We start from the raw sequence: 17,739 nt of genomic DNA on the forward strand, positions 1-17,739 counted from the left end.
ATAAAGAAGAAAAATTTAAATAGAAAAATAAAGAACAAATAAAGAAGAAAAAAGAAAATAAAAAAAAAGAAGAAAATAAAGAAAAAAAAAAGTTTGTCCTTTTTATCCGGTAAAAATTCAGCAACCAAATTATACAAATAGTTTCATTCAGTAATGCAGAGTGCGTTATGGGGCCCTGTTGTGAGACGCACATTGCCTTTTTAGTGCGTTTTTTTTTTTAATCTGTTGTGTAAAAAAACAAAACAAAAAAAGAAAAAACGCATAATGCGTTCTTCATGCTTTTTTTCTCCATGGTGGGGGGGGGATGGATATGTGACTCAAAAAGCACGCTCAAAAACAAGTCATGTTGCTTTTTTTTCATTGCGTTAACATAGTGTCAAGTAGTCAAGTATACTACTACAACTATAGTGGAAGATGTATTTTTTTGGTGCGTTTTTCACAAAACGCGCTAAAGACGCAAAGCACACAGGGCTTTTCAAAAGGAGAGCCCACAGGTTCACATCAAATACATAGTATTTAAAGGGGATTGGCACCTCTGGCACACTGGAAAGCTGCCGGAGCTCAGCAAAGGCCTTAAACTTATAGAATTAAGTCATACCGAGGTCTCTATAGTAACATCAAATGTGATTGGTCGGTATGGGTTGGCTGCCAAGCATCCCAGATCACACGGGACAGCCCAGGGATTGTGGACGCGGTTTGAAAAGGTCGGTGTCCTGCAGGGTGTCCGGATTATGGGGTGGCGGTGGGGTGATAGTGTAGGGAATGCAGGGTGCCTGGCACTGTAGCCGAGGTTTAGTTGCAGCTTCAATAAAGAGGCAAAACACCATGATAAGGAAAGCCACCACTGACACTAATGATATGGAGCGTCTTTATATCAGTCACCAACCATATGGTTTATTTTATCTCACATACACCAATAATGGGGCTAATTTCTACTCCCAATGGCACCAGGTGCCAGTCAAGGGGAACGGTTGGTTGTAACATGGGGATGTGATGGGCCTGAGCTCAGGGAACGTGTGCCCCAGGGAATTCTGGGGTCTTTCAGAGGAGTCGGTTGGAAGAGCTGCTGTGGACACTGCACCTCTGGCCATGGACACTAACATTTTGTTGGCCAGGGTCCACAAGCTGGCCCTCCAAGGTCAGGCTGAATGGCTTTTCTGTCTCCTTACACTTGAGATGTCCCCCCCTCCACTGCCACCTACAGGGGCCCCCGGATGCTAGGGCCAGCAGACGCACCCATCCTCCTTCCCGTCTGAGCCCCATTCCTTCAAGGCCTTCCTATTCCCCTTCCACCACCCACGTCCCCCTGGAGCTGCTGTGGCTACTGATCCTGGCTCTCCCCCCCCCGCTGCCACCCGCCGCAGAAACTCTCCCCGGCGGGTCCCCCCACCATTTGAACACAGCCCGGGCCGGGGCTCCTCTTGCCCAGCCCGCTCCCAGAGCCCAAGAGTCCTCCGGCGGTCCGTTCGGGCTCCTCTGACTGTCCCTCCACGTGGGTGCCCCGCCCCTGCTCACTGCTTGTGGGTGCCGGTTACCGCTGTCCTTGGTTCCCCCCGGGGGGTGGGAGGGCCACCCGGAGATTGTCCCTCGGCACCAGACCCCAGGAATGCCAGCCCAGAGCTGCTGCATGGGCCTCACATCTTTCTTCCTCCACGCTACTTGGATCTGCTGGCGTGTCACTGCCAGCGTCTCTGCTTGCGCCCAGCAGGGTTGGAGAGTCAAATTTTGATGCTCTCCACTCTTCCTATGCCAGATCCACTGTGCATCCACATATCCCTGTGGCATGTACATCCCTGCCATCCCCTGTACCCGGCTGGGTGGGGGATGGCAGGGATGTACATGACACTCACCCCCTGCAGTGTACCCACCTGGGTGAGGGATGTTAGAGCTGCCCATGCCGCTCACCCCCTGCTGCTGATCCCCACCTTCCCACATCCCCCTGCACCCAGCTCACTGACCTCTGACCATCAGCAGCTACCTGCACCCGGCTGGGCTGGAGCTTCCTTCCAGACGCCTGCTGCCACAGCCTCGCCCCACCATCTCCCTGCGCCCGGCAGGGTGGGAGATTCCCATTGTGGGCATGCCAATGAGACCTTGCCCCTGCCTGCTGCGCGGCAGCTTCCTTGGACATTCGGGAACTGGCTGCAGGGGTTCTGTGCTTATGCTGGGAGTGCTTTGTGAGCATTTTCCGGAGTTAGCTGCACCACTTTGTTGCTACCTTGATCTCATTTGTGGTGCCTACAAAGTGTATGGGGGCCAGTGTTGGTTCCACTATGACACGCAGTTCCATCAAAAAAGTCATCAAGTAAGGAGTTCCGCTTTGATTGCCCGGACGGTAGCCTGTGGTTATAGCTCATGTGCCCCCACAGGCCTTCCTCCTTTCAGTCCCCAGCTTGGCGATCCCTCCGGAGCATCGGCTGCCCCCCAAAAAGGTCTATGCTGGCTATTCAATGAGAGCCACTTGAAGTGGTACACTGTGTGCGGTTTTAAACACGACTGCTTACTTTGCGGGGCTGCTCACCCAGCCAGCCGGTGCTTCCAAAAGGGAAAACAACCTATTTCCCGGCTGGGGCCAAGCCTGAAATTTCTAAACCGGAGGACCCCGGTGATTGTCTCAGAGAAGCTTCCCTGGCTAGACTGGTACTCCATAGCGAAGCCTTGATCTTAAGGGATGGTTTAAACCGTGGTTTTTGGATGCCCTTTACTCCTTCGGATGTGCCGACCATGGCACCCAATTTGAAAACGGGCGTTCAATTGAAGTCTGTGGTGGCCGAGAATCTCCAGAAGGAATTGGACTTGGGGCCCTTTTGATCTCCCCCCCTTTCCACAACCTGAGTTGTTTCCCCCCTCGGTGTGGTCCCCAAAAGGGCTGAGGGAAAATTCCACCTTATCCACCACTTGCCCTATCCTTCTGGCTCCTCGGTCAATGATGGCATCGACAAGGCGCTCCACTTGATCAGAGTGGCTGGTCCTTCGGCCTTGCTGGCCAAGGCGGACATTGAGTCCGCCTCTTCCCGGTCCACCTGCTGGGATACTATTTTCAGGGAAGCTACTTTTTTGACATGTGCCTTCCCATGGGCTGTGCCATTTCTTGCTATTTATTTTTTTTTACTTTTCAGTAGTTTACTTGAATGGGTAGTTGTCCAGGCAGCTGGTTTGCATTCTGTATTACACCATTTGGATGGCTTCCTCTTTGTGGGCCCAGCTGACAGCAGCAAATGGTTTTCTATCCCGCTGTCAGCTGACAAGACTGAATGCCCTGTGAAGGTTCTGGCCTTCTTGGGTATTGAAATCAACACCATGGAGATGGTTTTCTGGCTGCCCAGTGACAAGCTGGCTAGGCTACTCACCCTGATCTGCTTGGCAAAAGGGGCTAAAAAACTGCAGTTAAAACAACTTCAGTCTTTGCTGGATCACGTGGTCTTTGCATGCCGCATCATCTGCATGGGGGGGGGGCTTTCTGTAGACGCCTGCATAGGCCACAAAGGGAGTAGCTGCCCCCCCACCACCATGTGGGATGACTTGGGGATGTGGCTATCCTTTCTCCAGTCCTACAACGGGCAGTCTTGTTGGTTGCTGGAGTAGGTACCGAACTTACAGCTGGAGCTATACACTGATGAGGCAGGCTCCTGTGGTTTCGGTGCCTTTTTCCAAGGGGAGCGGTCTGCTGGCCGCTCCCCTTGTTGGCTGGCCTCATGGGCCTGCATGGATCTTTTGGGCAACCTCACACTGCTGGAGCTTTTTCTGATTATTGTCACCATTGAGTGTTGGGGGGAAGCAGATGCGTAATCACCAGATGGTTTTCTGGTCCGATAACATGAACGTGGTGCAGGTGGTCAGTCAACAGTCTGCCAGATCCCCTCCTGTCATGTCGTTGCTGCATTTTTTGGTTTTAAAGTGCCTTCAGTTTAACGTTTGCTTTAGAGCTAGGCATGTCCCTGGAACTGCTAATAATATTGCTGATCCTCTCTCTCACAGCTCGATCGTTTCCACGCCCTCGCCCTGTCTGCTTCCTTGGAGGGCCTCCCCTGTATGGCCTACTTGTGGAACCTTGTTTCCGAAGTTTGCTTGATATCCTACTGGCGTCACTGTCCCCTTGGATGCAGGCGTCGTACTGTCATGCGTGGGACAAATGGGTCCAGGTGTAGTGAGATTTCCATCCTGTCTTTACAGGAAAGATGTGTGGCTTTATTTTCTTACCTTGTTTATTTACTACAAAAAGGTTCTTCTGGTTCCACGGTTTAGTCGGCCATGTCTGCTTTGTTGTTCTGGTTTCAGATCCTTGGGTGAGGGGACACCACAAAGATGTTTCCCACCCGTTGGGTTCTGCGGGGTTGGAGATGTACAACTCATTCCCTCCATTTCCAGCGTCCAGTTTGCCTCCCTATTCTCTTTGGTATCCTTTACCTCTTGCTGTCCATTTGCTTTTCCTTGTTCGAGACCCTCCTCTTCCAAGTGGCTTTCTCATGGGCATTTTTCGGGGGGCCTTTCGCATCAGCGAACTGGTTTTGAAATCCACGTCCTCGGTGGGCGGAGTCCGGGAAAAGGACATTACCTTCTCTGAGCGCTGCATGTAGGTTCTGTTGCACACATCAAAAACCAACAGCTTTGGCAGGGGCAGAAGGGTTGTTTTGTACCCTTGCAGGGGCCCCTACATTCGCGTGACTTTGCTACCCGCTCTTTTCTAATCAGCGCTGCCAGTGAGGCTTTGGGCATGGATTTCTCTGATATGGAACTCCAGCGTTTGGGTAGGTGGGAATCTGGCCAACTACCCTCTCTGCAGTAGTGCGATGGGCATCACGGGAGAGCCGGGAGCCAAGAGAGCAGAGAGATTATTATCTGTCAATTTCCGCCCTCTCTCTGGAGCTGTGTGAAGTTGGCACCCCATGTTTGTAAAACCTAAATAAAAATATACCATTCCTTTGTGCCGTGTTTGTGAGAGGTTTCTGAGATATTAAACATTCAATGTAATGCAAGCCCCGCCCATTTTGCACCCCATGTTCTTGAATTTTAAAAACGACCGCGCCATTCGTTTGTGCCGCGTTTGTGCTGATTTGTGCTGCAAAAATAAACGTTTGTGCCGCTTTGGTTGCGGAGACATTGTGTGTTATAGTTTCTGAAACCCTGCCCACTTTGCACCCCATGTTCTTGAATTTTAAAAACAAACGCGCCATTCGTTTGTGCTGCGTTTGTGCTGCAAAAATAAACGTTTGTGCCGTTTTGGTTGCGGAGATATTGTGAGTTATAGATGCTGAAACCCCGTCCCATATTGCTGAATTAAAAATAAAATGTGGCACAAACGAATGGCGTGTTTGTTTTTAATATTCAGCTGGTTTGTGCAGATTTGGTGGATATTGTACATGTTTTACTCCACATGGATCCCCCCCTTCCGATTCTCTAGTGCTGACTGGAAGAACAGACGGAGGAGGAAATCTGGGGAGGGGGAGGGTCAGCTGTCAATCAGGCGGCAGGATGGATCTCAACAGTATTGTCAGGATCTGTCCCGGCTGCATCGCGGCTCTGTGCTGTCAGGATATAGTGGGCCATAGCCCGCCACATGCACATGAGTTTTTTTTTTGTCACGGGAGAACATCCTATATGTCATCTTGTGAACAAAAACAACCTAAGGCCAAAAAAGGTTGGGCCATAGTTCTCTTTTTAAACCAGGTCTTAACCAAGCAAAACAGCACTCCAGCAAATTCTCTTATATAAGTCCCTTCTTTTTTTTTATTGCTTTTTTGAAAAACATCTATGTCAGTAAACATTCTTTTCCTGACAACCCACATATAGTCTGCCATGGAATCTAACACCGCCTCCTCTCCAATGCTATAGGACCCCACATAAAATTTGAGCTCCCCACTAGAGACTGCGTTCCGTAATTAGCCAACTCATCAGCAAAGGGTGGGAACTCCGTCTGCCATGGAGTCCATCAGGAAAGTAAAATTACTGTAAGTATTTGATAATAATAAATTTTCCATTTTCCTGACAGCCAAACCACACGGGTGGGTATGCTGATAAAAAGAAGTTTAGTTCTCCCCGCTAGGGATGAGCCGAACACCCCCCTGTTCGGTTCGCACCAGAACCTGCGAACAGACCTAAACTTTGTGTGAACTTTAGAACCCTATTAAAGTCTATGGGACTCGAACGTTCACAATCTAAAGTGCTAATTTTAAAGGGTAATATGCAGGTTACTGTCCTAAAAAGTGTTTGGGGACCCTGGTCCTGCCCCAGGGGACATGGATCAATGCAAAAAAAGTTTTAAAAACGGACGTTTTTTCAGGAGCACTGATTTTAATAATGATTAAAGTGAAACAATAAAAGTGTAATGTTCCTTTAAATTTCATAGCAGGGGGGTATCTATAGTATGCCTGTGAAGGGGCGCATGTTTCTGGTGCTTAGAACTGTCCCTGCACAAAGTGTCATTTGTGCAGGAAAAAAAGTATTTTAAAATCACTTGCGGCTAAATTGTCGGCTCCCCGTAATACAGAGAACACTCAATGAGTGTTCTCTGTATTAGCCGACAATTCATTCATTCATTGATTTAAAAAAAAAAAAAAAAAAATAACACGTGGGGGTTCCCCTAAATTCAATTACCAGGCCCTTCAGGTCTGACATGGATATTAAGGGGAACCCCGTGTCAAATTAAAAAAAAAATTGACGTGGGGGTCCCCCTAAAAATCCATACCAGACCCTTTATCCGAGCACGCAACCTGGCAGGCCGCAGGAAAAGAGGGGGGGACGAGAGAGCGGCCCCCCCTCCCTCCTGAACCGTACCAGGCCACATACCCTCAACATTGGGAGGATGCTTTGGGGGTCTGTGACCCCTCAAAGCACCTTGTCCCCATGTTGATGAGGACAAGGGCCTCATCCTCACAACCCTAGCCGGTGGTTGTGAGGGTCTGCGGGCGGGGGGCTTATCAGAATCTGGAAGACCCCTTTAACAAGAGGACCCCCAGATCCCGCCCCCCTACAAAAGTATCCCTACCATTTCACAAAGAAAGTGTCAAAATGGTTAAATAAGACAAACACACTTTTGAAAAATTATTTTATTAAAAATAAAAAAAATAAAAAATAGATTCCAGCGGTGCTAATCCACTCTTGCTATCCAGCGACGAATTTTTTTTAATCAATGAATGAATGGTCGGCTAATACAGAGAACACTCATTGAGTTTTCTCTGTATTACGGGGAGCCGACAATTTAGCCGCAAGTGATTTTAAAAGACTTTTTTTTCCTGCACAAATGACACTTTGTGCAGGGACAGTTCTAAGCACCAGAAACATGCGCCCCTTCACAGGCATACTATAGATACCCCCCAGCTACGAAATTTAAAGAAATATTACACTTTTATTGTTTCACTTTAATCATTATTAAAATCACTGCTCCTGAAAAAAAGACCGTTTTTAAAACTTTTTTTTGCATTGATCCATGTCCCCTGGGGCAGGACCCGGGTCCCCAAACACTTTTTAGGACAGTAACTTGCATATTACCCTTTAAAATGAGCACTTTAGATTACTAGTGGGTCCTTTTTGTGATATTCGAAGTCTGATGGGCTTGTAAGATTTCTCGGGATTCCTCAAGCGCATCGCCAAAAAAGTATCGGGCTTGTTGGCTTTGGTGTAGGCAGTGTGGGAAGATCTACGTATTTGCTTGTCAGCCTCTTCAGTCAAAAGTAGGTCCAACTCTAATTTCGTTTTCTCAAACGCCAACCTATTAGGGACCGTGGGGTCAGATTGGAAAGAGAGATAGTGTTGGTGGAGGGTAGCCTCTAGTTGGCAGGATCTCTCTTGTCCAATCTTCTTGAGGTGCGAGGCGACAGAGATACATGTGCCCCTGATGACCGGTTTATGGGCCTCCCAGAGGAGAGTGGGGGAGATATCTGGGGTGGTGTTATGGGTGAGATATTCCGTGAGGACTACCTGGACATCCAAGCAATATGATTGATTGGAAAGGAGAGTTTCGTTCATGCTCCATTCTCTACCAGCGGGTGAAGGGATAATGGAAGAAACAGTCGTGATTGTAGCACAGTGGTCTGACCAAGTGATGGGATATATACGTGAGTGAAGGAGAGTGGGGCAGATGCTATGGGTATAAAAATATGGTCTATTCTGGAGAAAGACTTATGGGGGTTGGAGTAGAAGGTAAAGTTTTTCTTAAGGGGATTGCATTCTCTCCAGGTGTCCACCAATGCCGCCTTTTGGAATTGTTTGCGGAGTTTCATAGTGGGGGCGAGTTGTTCTGGGGAGTAGGGTGACCTATCCAAGTGTGGGTACAGGACTAGGTTGGAGTCGCCGCACATGAATAGGGTACCGACTTGGTGTGTTTGAATGATCTGAAGGAGGTGGGAGAAAAACGGGTTGGGATTTGTGTTAGGAGCATAGTAGGAGACTATTGTGACATCCGTGTCCTGGAGTAGACCTGTGACAGTAAGGTACCGACCCTCAGGGTCTTTAATTTCAGTTCTGGGGGTGAAAAGAAGGGTATGATGGAAGGCAAGAAGGACCCCTCTGTGTTTTGTGTCTGCAGAGGCCGTAAAGACTTGGGGATATTTGGAGTGGAAGAATTTGGGGGTAGTGTGCGAGGAGAAATGGGTTTCCTGGAGAGCCACTATACCGGCTTTCAAAGTAAGAAACGTGCGAAATGCCTTGACCCGTTTCTGCGGCGAGTTGAGTCCTTTAACATTCAAGGACAAAATATTTAGGGGGGCCATAGTGTGGAAGAGAGGGTATGCCCAAGAGACCACTTAGGGCCCGGGCGGGCCGACCAGCCAAGGGGAAAGAGAGGGAAGGGAGGGGCAGGGTAAAGGGAAAGAAAATGTAAGAGGAAGGGAAGTTTGTGTGGGGGGGGGGGGGGAAGAGAGGTGTGAGGCGGTGTGAGCAAGGGCGCACCGCCCAACAAGTTGGTGTTGCAGTCCGCCCAACCAAAGGCCAGACAGGCGGAGTGTGCATCAACAAATGGGGGGGGGGGGGGGGAGCAGTGACGGCTCACCGTCGCATGCCCGTAAAACTATAAACAATATAAAAAAGAAATTAAAAAACTTAACATCAACAAACTACCAGATAGATGCGGCAGTATAAGTGCAAATAAAGGGGGTGTCAAGGAGTTTCGGTCACAGTAGAAAAATTTACTGTGAAGAAACAGTATGGGAGATAAAAATAGATCAAAGAATATTTAGATAATAAAAAAAAAAAAAAAAACAGGGGGGGGGGGGTATATAATTTCCTTTGTGATATAGCTTTAGTAAAGCTGTCGGAAAAGTCGTATGACGGGTAGAGATGTCTATGCTAGAACAAAAAAAACATGAAATAAACAAAGTTCTGTGGGGAGATCAGGATTTGCAAGTCCCAAGAACTGGCGGCTCAAAAAAGAGAAGACGCCAGAGCAAAAAACAGAACAAAAAAAACTGTAAACGGCGTTCGTCAGCGGGGGATAAAAACCTTCGGGCTAGGGAAGCCTATGCTGGAGGAGCGTTTAGGGGTGTCCCGCTTGACAGAAGAGGAGCTTGGAGTAGTTTGGTGATTCCGCCGTGGTGTGGCTGCGTAAGAGTAGGGAGCAGGACGAGCTGGTGTGCGGGGAACAGATGTATCTTGAGGTTCAGGTGCGACAAGGTGGAGAGTCTCCAATAGATTTTGTAAGGCCTCGGATGAGGAACAGGTATGTTGTTGACCTTGGTAGGAGAAGTGGAGCGCAAAAAGGGAAGCACCAAGCATATTTTATCTGGTGTTGCATCAATATTTGGAGCTGCGTTTTCATGGCACGTCTCTTCGCAATCGTCGAGGGTGCAAGATCGGTGAAGAGCTGATATGCGTGGCCTTGGAACAGTAGGTCTTGCTTGTTTCGTGCGGCCGAGATCAATTGCTCTTTCGTTCGGAAGTAGTGAAGTTGCACGATTATATCTCGTGGGGGACCTTCGGGTTGACGACGCGTTAGTGCTCTATGGATCCGATCGAATTCAAGTCGTTCGATCGGAATCGACGGGGACAGTTCCTGGAAAAGAGCTGTAGTGAAAGATTGCAGATCGTCCACGGTCTCGGGGATGCCCCGAAGGCGAAGGTTTGACCTCCGTGAGCGATTTTCCGCATCCTCCAAACGGGATAGGAGGACCGCGTTGTCGTCGCGGAGGCTTGCTTGATCACGGGCCAGTTCTTGTATAGTGAGCTCCGTGTCATCCGCCCTTGTTTCGAGGTCGGCCGTGCGCTGGCCTAGGTCACGGATCTCGCGGGTGAGTCTGTCTGTTATTTGGTCAGATGTGGCTTTGAGGGCCTTGTGTAGCATGGTCTCCATGTGTTTCAGAAAGTCAGCCTGAGACATACCTGTCGGTGAGTTAGATTGTGCTACGTCTGTGCACTCTGCTGGAGGTGTCCTCCTCCTCGCTGCTCTCATGATGTTGCGGGTTAGTGGTGAGCTGGGCCGCCGCTGAGGCCTTCGCCGCCATCTTGGAGGAAGCATGCGCCAGTGCTTCTTTGATCGGTTTCGGCTTATTTTTGCCCCGGTGGCCGGTCAAAAACATTCCGGGAGAAGCGTAGGTCGATCCGCTACGGGGATCCACAACGGTGGAGGTGATGGTCGCCTGGGATTGCAAATTTATAGCTCGGGATCGCGGCGTGAGAGCGGAGCTCTAACGGGATGTGTCCGTCATGGTGAGCTTCGCGCATGCGCCCCCGGGGATGGCCTTCATCTTCAGACTTCTGTCAGGTCTGAAGATTCTCCATGGCAGCAGTTCTTGTATGTAAAAGCTCCCTGTTTGTTTTTCCCTCATGTGCCTTGCTGTCTTTTTTTTTTTTTGCTTCTATGGCACCTGGAACTCAAGTGCATCTTCCAGGTGGCAGCTCCGGCTTGCTACTGTGCATGTGTGATCCTCGGATGAAGCCGAGGCTTGGTTTTCCGCATGCGCTGTGTGGCAGGGACCCGGCGGCCATGCAGGCACTCTATGGCAGGTCACCACTGCGCAGGCGCAGTCCAGGCATGGCAGTGATGTCATTCCGGGGGGATGTTTGAATCCCTGAGAGCCCTGTCATTACACTACAGGCAGTTTGCATCCGATCCTCAGGCCCCAGGTTCCCAGCTCATGGTTAGCTTCAGCCTGGGGCTATGGTAAAAGATGGAAGGGGGGCTAAGATGCCTTTTAAAGGGGAAGCTGCACTGCTATTTCTACTCCTTTGTTCCAGGACGTGTGAGTGTTCCTACAATGCTGCAGAATCACCTCCTATTTGTCCGCCAGGGTGCCATGGACAGATCACCGCCTCAGTACGGCCAGCCCTCGTGCTTCAGGTATGTGGGGCATGAGAAGGGGTATGACGGCTTCGTGGGCAGCAGCCCGGCATGTAGCTCCTGATCTCATCTACTAGGCGGCCTCATGGACCTCCATTAATACATTTATCTCACACTATTGCAATCTTTGCATCTTTCGATCTTTGGTTTAAGAATCCAGTCGGTTGACGGGGAGAACTAAACTTATTTTTTATCAGCATACCCACCCGTGTGGTTTGGGTGTCAGGAAAATTGAAAATTTATTATCAAATACTTACAGTAATTTTACTTTCCTGATGGACTCCATGGCAGACGGAGTTTCCACCCTTTGCTGATGAGTTGGCTAATTACGGAACGCAGTCTCTAGTGGGGAGCTCAAATTTATGGGAGTGGGGTCCTATAGCATTGGAGAGGAGGCGGTGTTAGATTCCATGGCAGTCTATATGTGGGGTGTCAGGAAAAGAATGTTTACTGACATAGATGTTTTTCAAAAAAGCAATAAAAAATAAAAATAAAAAAATAAAGTGCTGTTTTGCTTGGTTAAGACCTGGTTTAAAAGAGAACTATGGCCCAACCTTTTTTGGCCTTAGTTTTTTTTTTTGTTCACAAGATGACATATAGGATGTTCTCCCGTCACAAAAAAAAAAAACTCATGTGCATGTGGCGGGCTATGGCCCACTATATCCTGACGGCACAGAGCCGCAATGCAGCCGGGACAGATCCTGACAATACTGTTGAGATCCATCCTGCCGCCTGATTGACAGCTGACTCTGCCTCACTAGAGCTAGAGCCAGCGCCAGCTGTGCCCTCCCCCTCCCCAAATATCCTCCTCCGTCTGTTCTTCCAGTCAGCGCTAGAGAATCGGAAGGGGGGGGATCCATGTGGAGTAAAACATGTATAATATCCACCAAATCTGCACAAACCACTAACAAACCAGCTGAATATTAAAAACAAACACGCTATTCGTTTGTGTCACATTTTTTTTTTTTAATTCAGCAATATGGGACGGGGTTTCAGCATCTATAAACGCACAATATCTCCGCAACCAAAAACGCCACAAATGTTTATTTTTGCAGCACAAACCAGCACAAATGAATGGCGTGTTTGTTATTAAAATTCAGCACCATGGGGTACAAAGTGGGCGGGGTTGCAGCAACTATAACGCACAATATCTCCGAAACCAAAGCGGCACAAACGCGGCACAAACGCGGCACAAACATATGGCGCGTTTGTTTTTAAAATTCAAGAACATGGGGGTGCAAAGTGGGCAGGGTTTCAGCAACTATAACGCACAATATCTCCGCAACCAAAGCGGCACAAACGTTTATTTTTGCGGCACAAACCAGCACAAACGAATGGCGCGTTCGTTTTTAAAATTCAAGAACATGGGGTGCAAAGTGGGCGGGGCTTGCATTACATTGAATGTTTAATGGGGCACTTCTCGGATAGCAAACAGGAGAGCTGGTAACAGGCAGTCCCAGTCTTTCCCATCCCTTTGTACCACTCTCTTGAGCATAGACTTAAAGGTCTTATTAAAACGTTCTACCAATCCATCTGTTTGGGGATGGTAGACCGATGTGCACAGCTGTTTAATCCGGAACAGTTTGCATACATCAGCCATAACCTTTGACATAAACAGGGTGCACTGATCTGTGAGTATTTCCTTGGGAAAACCTGTCCGTGTAAACAACTGGAATAGTTCCCGGGCAATTGCCTTAGAGGAGGTATTCCACAGGGGTAGCGCCTCAGGATATCGAGTGGCATTTTCGAGGATCACCAGTATGTAAAAATGACCTTGAGCCGACTTTACCAAGGGACCCACTATATCCATGGCTATCCTCTCGAATGGGACCTCAATTATGGGCAGAGGGACCAACGGGCTCCGGAAATGGGTCGCCAGAGCGGTCAACTGACAGGTGGGACAAGAGGTACAGTATCCCCTTACTTCTGCTTTCAAGCCTGGCCAGTAAAACTGGTCGGCGATCCGTGCCTCCGTCTTTTCAACTCCCAGGTGTCCCCCTAAAACATCATCATGGGCCAGGTCCAGGACCTTGCGTCTATACTGTTGGGGTACCAATAATTGTTCTACCACATTTTCTCTCACTTTAGTAACCTGATAAAGCAATTCATTACATATTGCAAAATGTGGCCACTGCTCATTATCACCTGGCTCTTGGGGCTCCCCATTTATTACTACAACCTGTTCCCGTGCCCTGGCCAAAGTGGGGTCCTGCATCTGAGCAGTACCAAATGCCCCCTGGGGGACACACAAATCTGGCAAGGCAGGGGTAGAGGCCACGTCCTCATCCTCTTCCCCCAGCATTACCTGAAGCGGGGGAAGGTTCCCCCCCTTAGTGTTCAGGTAGGTCTGTGAACCCCACATTTTGGCATCCTTAACAGTATCAGCACTACTTTCATCACCATTAACCAAATCCTTGGCATTTTTATCAACTGGGTCCATATTACGAACATGCGGCATCTCAGGGTTATTACCCTCAACAACAGGAACAGAGGGACTAATTTCTTCCCAGTCTCTGGACCTTTCAGATAGTTCTCCTTGTCCCCACAGTTTTGCAAATAACGGACAGTCTCGTCCTATGATAACGTCATGTACCAAGTTCTTTACCACCCCCACCTCTTGAGTACCAGTGCCACATGCTGTGGAGATGGACACCGAGATGAGAGGGTACTCTCTAGTGTCCCCATGAATCCACCCAACCCGAAAAATTTTGCTTACCGGACCGATCTTCCCAATTACTCTAGGGTGAACCAGGGTTACCATGCTTCCAGAGTCCAGCAAAGCCCGTGCAGGGTGGTGGTTCACTTGGACTTCACACTCAAATTTCCCCTCTCCAAGTTCAAGATGTGTTGTACAGGCTTTATGGGCATAAAAAGACCCCCTTCAAAGAATCCCGCATTCCATGGGCTCTTCCTGCAATGGGCAGTGGGCCCGGGTATGGCCCCAGGCATGACATCGCCAACATTGTACATCCCCTCCTCTCCGAACAGGAACAGGTCCCTGAGGGGGTAACGGGTGTGACTCTTGGCCTTCCGGGGTGTTGGTTCCAGGGCTCCTGGGGACATCCTTTCGAAGGGCGGCAGTTGGTCGGAAAGGCCGTGGCAGACTGGGCCCTTGACGCTTGGTAGGGCCAAGCAGATCCTCCACCACTGTATATCGTTCCACCATCTCAACAAGGAGGTTCACCGTTTTGGGGTCTCCATGGCTGACCCACCGTTGAAGGTAGTCTGGCAGTGACCTCAAGTATCGGTCCAGCACGACCCGCTCCACAATTTGGGGGCCAGACAACACTTCGGGCTGCAGCCATTTTTTTACTAGTTGCACCAGGTCATGCATTTGAGATCGCGGTGGTCGGTCTGAACGATACTTCCATTGGTGCACTCGTTGGGCCTGAACAGCCGTAGTCACCCCCAACCGAGCCAATATTTCTGCCTTTAGTTTTTGATAGTCTTTAGCATCTTCTGGTGGTAGGTCGAAATAGGCTTTTTGAGGATCTCCGGTGAGGAAAGGAGCAATTAAGCCGGCACACTGGTCCTGGGGCCACCCTTCTCTCTCTCTGCCGTCCTCTCAAATGTAGCCAGAAACGCCTCTACATCATCACTCAGGGACAATTTCTGCAGAAAATGGCTTGCCCTTATGGTCACCTGGTTGCCAGGGGCAACGGCCACTTGTTCACGGCCCTGAGAAAGCTGCTGCACTGCTTCTTTTAAGGCAGCCATCTGAGCCTGCATAACCCCTTGTTGGGTCGCTTGCTGGGCTGCTAATTGGGCCACCAACAGGCGAGTATTTTCTTGCTGCAGAGCCAGCGCCTCATTGTGCTGCGTTTTTTGTACCTCCAGCTGGGTTGCTAAGCGCTGATTAGCTTCCTCATGGCGAGTCTGCGCTTGCATATTAGCCAAGGACAGCTGTTTAATTAGCTCCTCCATTGTTTCAGCTTTCAACAGTTGTGCAGCTTTAACCCAGGACATAAAGTCACTGTACTGTCCCTTTAAATGTCAGTTTAAATCCAATGCAAAAAAAAAATAAAACATAGCAAGAAAAACGCCCGTTACTTTGTCCTGCCCCCATTCGAGCGCCACTTGTAATGTTCGGGGGGACCAGCAAGATCGCAGGACACAGGCTTTTCACACAACAAGGGGTTTATTAAACTTAAACAGCTTTACAGCAGCCCAAAAACAAAAGAAAAGGTTTTTAGTCTCACCGACTTGCAAAGTCCAGAATAGCTGTCTCAATCAAACAGTACTTGATTTTTTATGGCAGGTAGCTTCCCCTGCCAGGAGGCTTCCAGGCAGGACACTGCTGTCCACTTCTGTTGCTGCAACCCAAAAACCAAACACCATCCACCATGTCCTCTACACTCCTCCACACCCATCTACCACTTCCTGTCTTGTTTTTAAACCCACTTCCTCTGACAGGTGGGTTAATCAATTTTATTCCCTTAAAGGGACCACAAACCAAACAGAGGGGAAACATAGCATCCTTCCAGGACCCAGCCACGTCGTCCTGTACAATATATAAAGATAGGGGAGCTCCCTGGGGGCCCTGATGTAAGAAGAGGCTCTCTGGGGACCCAAATGTAAGGGGGGGCTCTCTGTGAACCCTGTTGTAAGTGGGGGGGCTCTCTGGGGATCCTGGTGGAAGTGAGAAGCTCTATGAGGACCTTGATTTTAAGGGTGAGGATCTCTGGGGACCCTGATTTAAGGGGGAGGCTCTCTGGGGACCCTGATGTAAGGGGGGCTCTCTGGGAACCCTGATGTAAGTGGGGGGGGCTCTCTGGGGACCCTGGTGGAAGTGGGAAGCTCTCTGGGGACCCTGATGGAAGTGGGAAGCTCCCTGGGGACCCTGATGTAAGGGGGGCTCTCTGGGAACCCTGATTTAAGTGGGGGGGCTCTCTGGGGATCCTGGTGGAAGTGAGAAGCTCTCTGAGGACCTTGATTTTAAGGGGGAGGCTCTCTGGGGACCCTGATTTAAGGGGGAGGCTCTCTGGGGACCCTGATGTAATGGGGGCTCTCTGGGAACCCTGATGTAGTGGGGGGGGGGCTCTCTGGGGACCCTGGTGGAAGTGGGAAGCTCTCTGGGGACCCTGATTTTAAGGGGGAGGCTCTCTGGGGACCCTTACATAAGGGGCAGCTCTCTGGGGACCCTAATGTAAGGTTGACCCTAATGTAAGGGGGGCTCTCTGGGGACCCTGATTTTAAGGGGGAGGCTCTCTGGGGACCCTGATTTTAAGGGGGGGCTCTCTGGGGACCCTGATTTTAAGGGGGAGGCTCTCTGCGGACCCTGATTTAAGGGACAGCTCCATTGGGACCCTAATGTAAGGGGGCTCTCTGGGGACCCTGCTGGGAGTGGGAAGCTCTCTGGGGACCCTGATTTTAAGTGGGAAGCTCTCTGGGGACCCTGATTTTAAGGGGGAGGCTCTCTGGGGACCCTGATTTTAAGGGGGAGGCTCTCTGGGGACCCTGATTTAAGGGGCAGCTCCCTTGGGACCCTAATGTAAGGGTGCTCTCTGGGAACCCTGATGTAAGTGCGGGTGGGGGGCTCTCTGGGGACCCTGGTGGAAGTGGGAAGCTCTCTGGGGACCCTGATTTTAAGGGGGAGGCTCTCTGGGGACCCTGATTTTAAGGGGGAGGCTCTCTGGGGACCCTGATTTTAAGGGGGAGGCTCTCTGCGGACAATGATTTAAGGGGCAGCTCCCTTGGGACCCTAATGTAAGGGGGCTCTCTGGGGACCCTGGTGGGAGTGGGAAGCTCTCTGGGGACCCTGATTTTAAGTGGGAAGCTCTCTGGGGACCCTGATTTTAAGGGGGAGGCTCTCTGGGGATCCTAATGTAAGGGGGCTCTCTGGGGACCTTGATGTAAGGGGAGGCTCTCTGGGGACCCTGGTTTAAGGGGGCAGCTCTCTGGAAACCCTTATGTAAGTGGGGGGGCTCTCTGGGGACCCTGGTGGAAGTGGGAAGCTCTCTGGGGACCCTGATTTCAAGGGGGAGGCTCTCTGGGGACCCTGATTTTAAGGGGGAGGTTCTCTGGGGACCCTGATTTAAGGGGCAGCTCTCTAAGAACCCTAATATAAGGGGGGCTCTCTGGGGACCCTGATGGAAGTGGGGGGCTCTCTGGGGACCCTGATTTTAATTGGGAAGCTCTCTGGGGACCCTGATTTTAAGGGGAGGCTCTCTGGAGACCCTAATGTAAGCTCTCTGGGGACCCTGATGTAAGGGGGCTCTCTGGGGACCTTGATGTAAGGGGAGGCTCTCTGGGGACCCTGATATAAGGGGACAGCTCTCTGGGGACCCTGGTGTAAGGGGGGCTCTCTGGAACCCTGATGTAAGTGGGGGGAGGGCATTTTGGACCCTTTTTAGGATAAAAGGGCCGGGGTGCAATTTTGTAGCATTTTGGACACTTTTACAAAAAAAGGGCCGGGGGTGCGATTTTGTGTCATTTTGGGCCCATTTTGGGATAAAAGGACTAGGGGTGCG

General features: G+C 50.0%; 1 long non-coding RNA gene across 1 annotated transcript in view; it reads right to left on the minus strand.

Annotated features, from left to right (window-relative positions):
* LOC143942912 (uncharacterized) overlaps window positions 1-15,627 on the minus strand; it is a 34,085-nt gene extending 18,458 nt beyond the window's left edge. Inside the window, exon 1 of the long non-coding RNA XR_013264859.1 lies at window positions 15,469-15,627. This is a non-coding gene — a long non-coding RNA (uncharacterized LOC143942912). The remainder of the gene's footprint in view (window positions 1-15,468) is intronic.
* Window positions 15,628-17,739: the final 2,112 nt, after the last annotated feature.

The sequence above is a fragment of the Lithobates pipiens genome, unplaced genomic scaffold (genome assembly GCF_037356315.1).
Source record: "Lithobates pipiens isolate NorthernLeopardFrog02 unplaced genomic scaffold, aLitPip1_a1.2 Scaffold_30, whole genome shotgun sequence".
In the NCBI taxonomy this organism is placed as follows: Eukaryota; Metazoa; Chordata; class Amphibia; order Anura; family Ranidae; genus Lithobates; species Lithobates pipiens.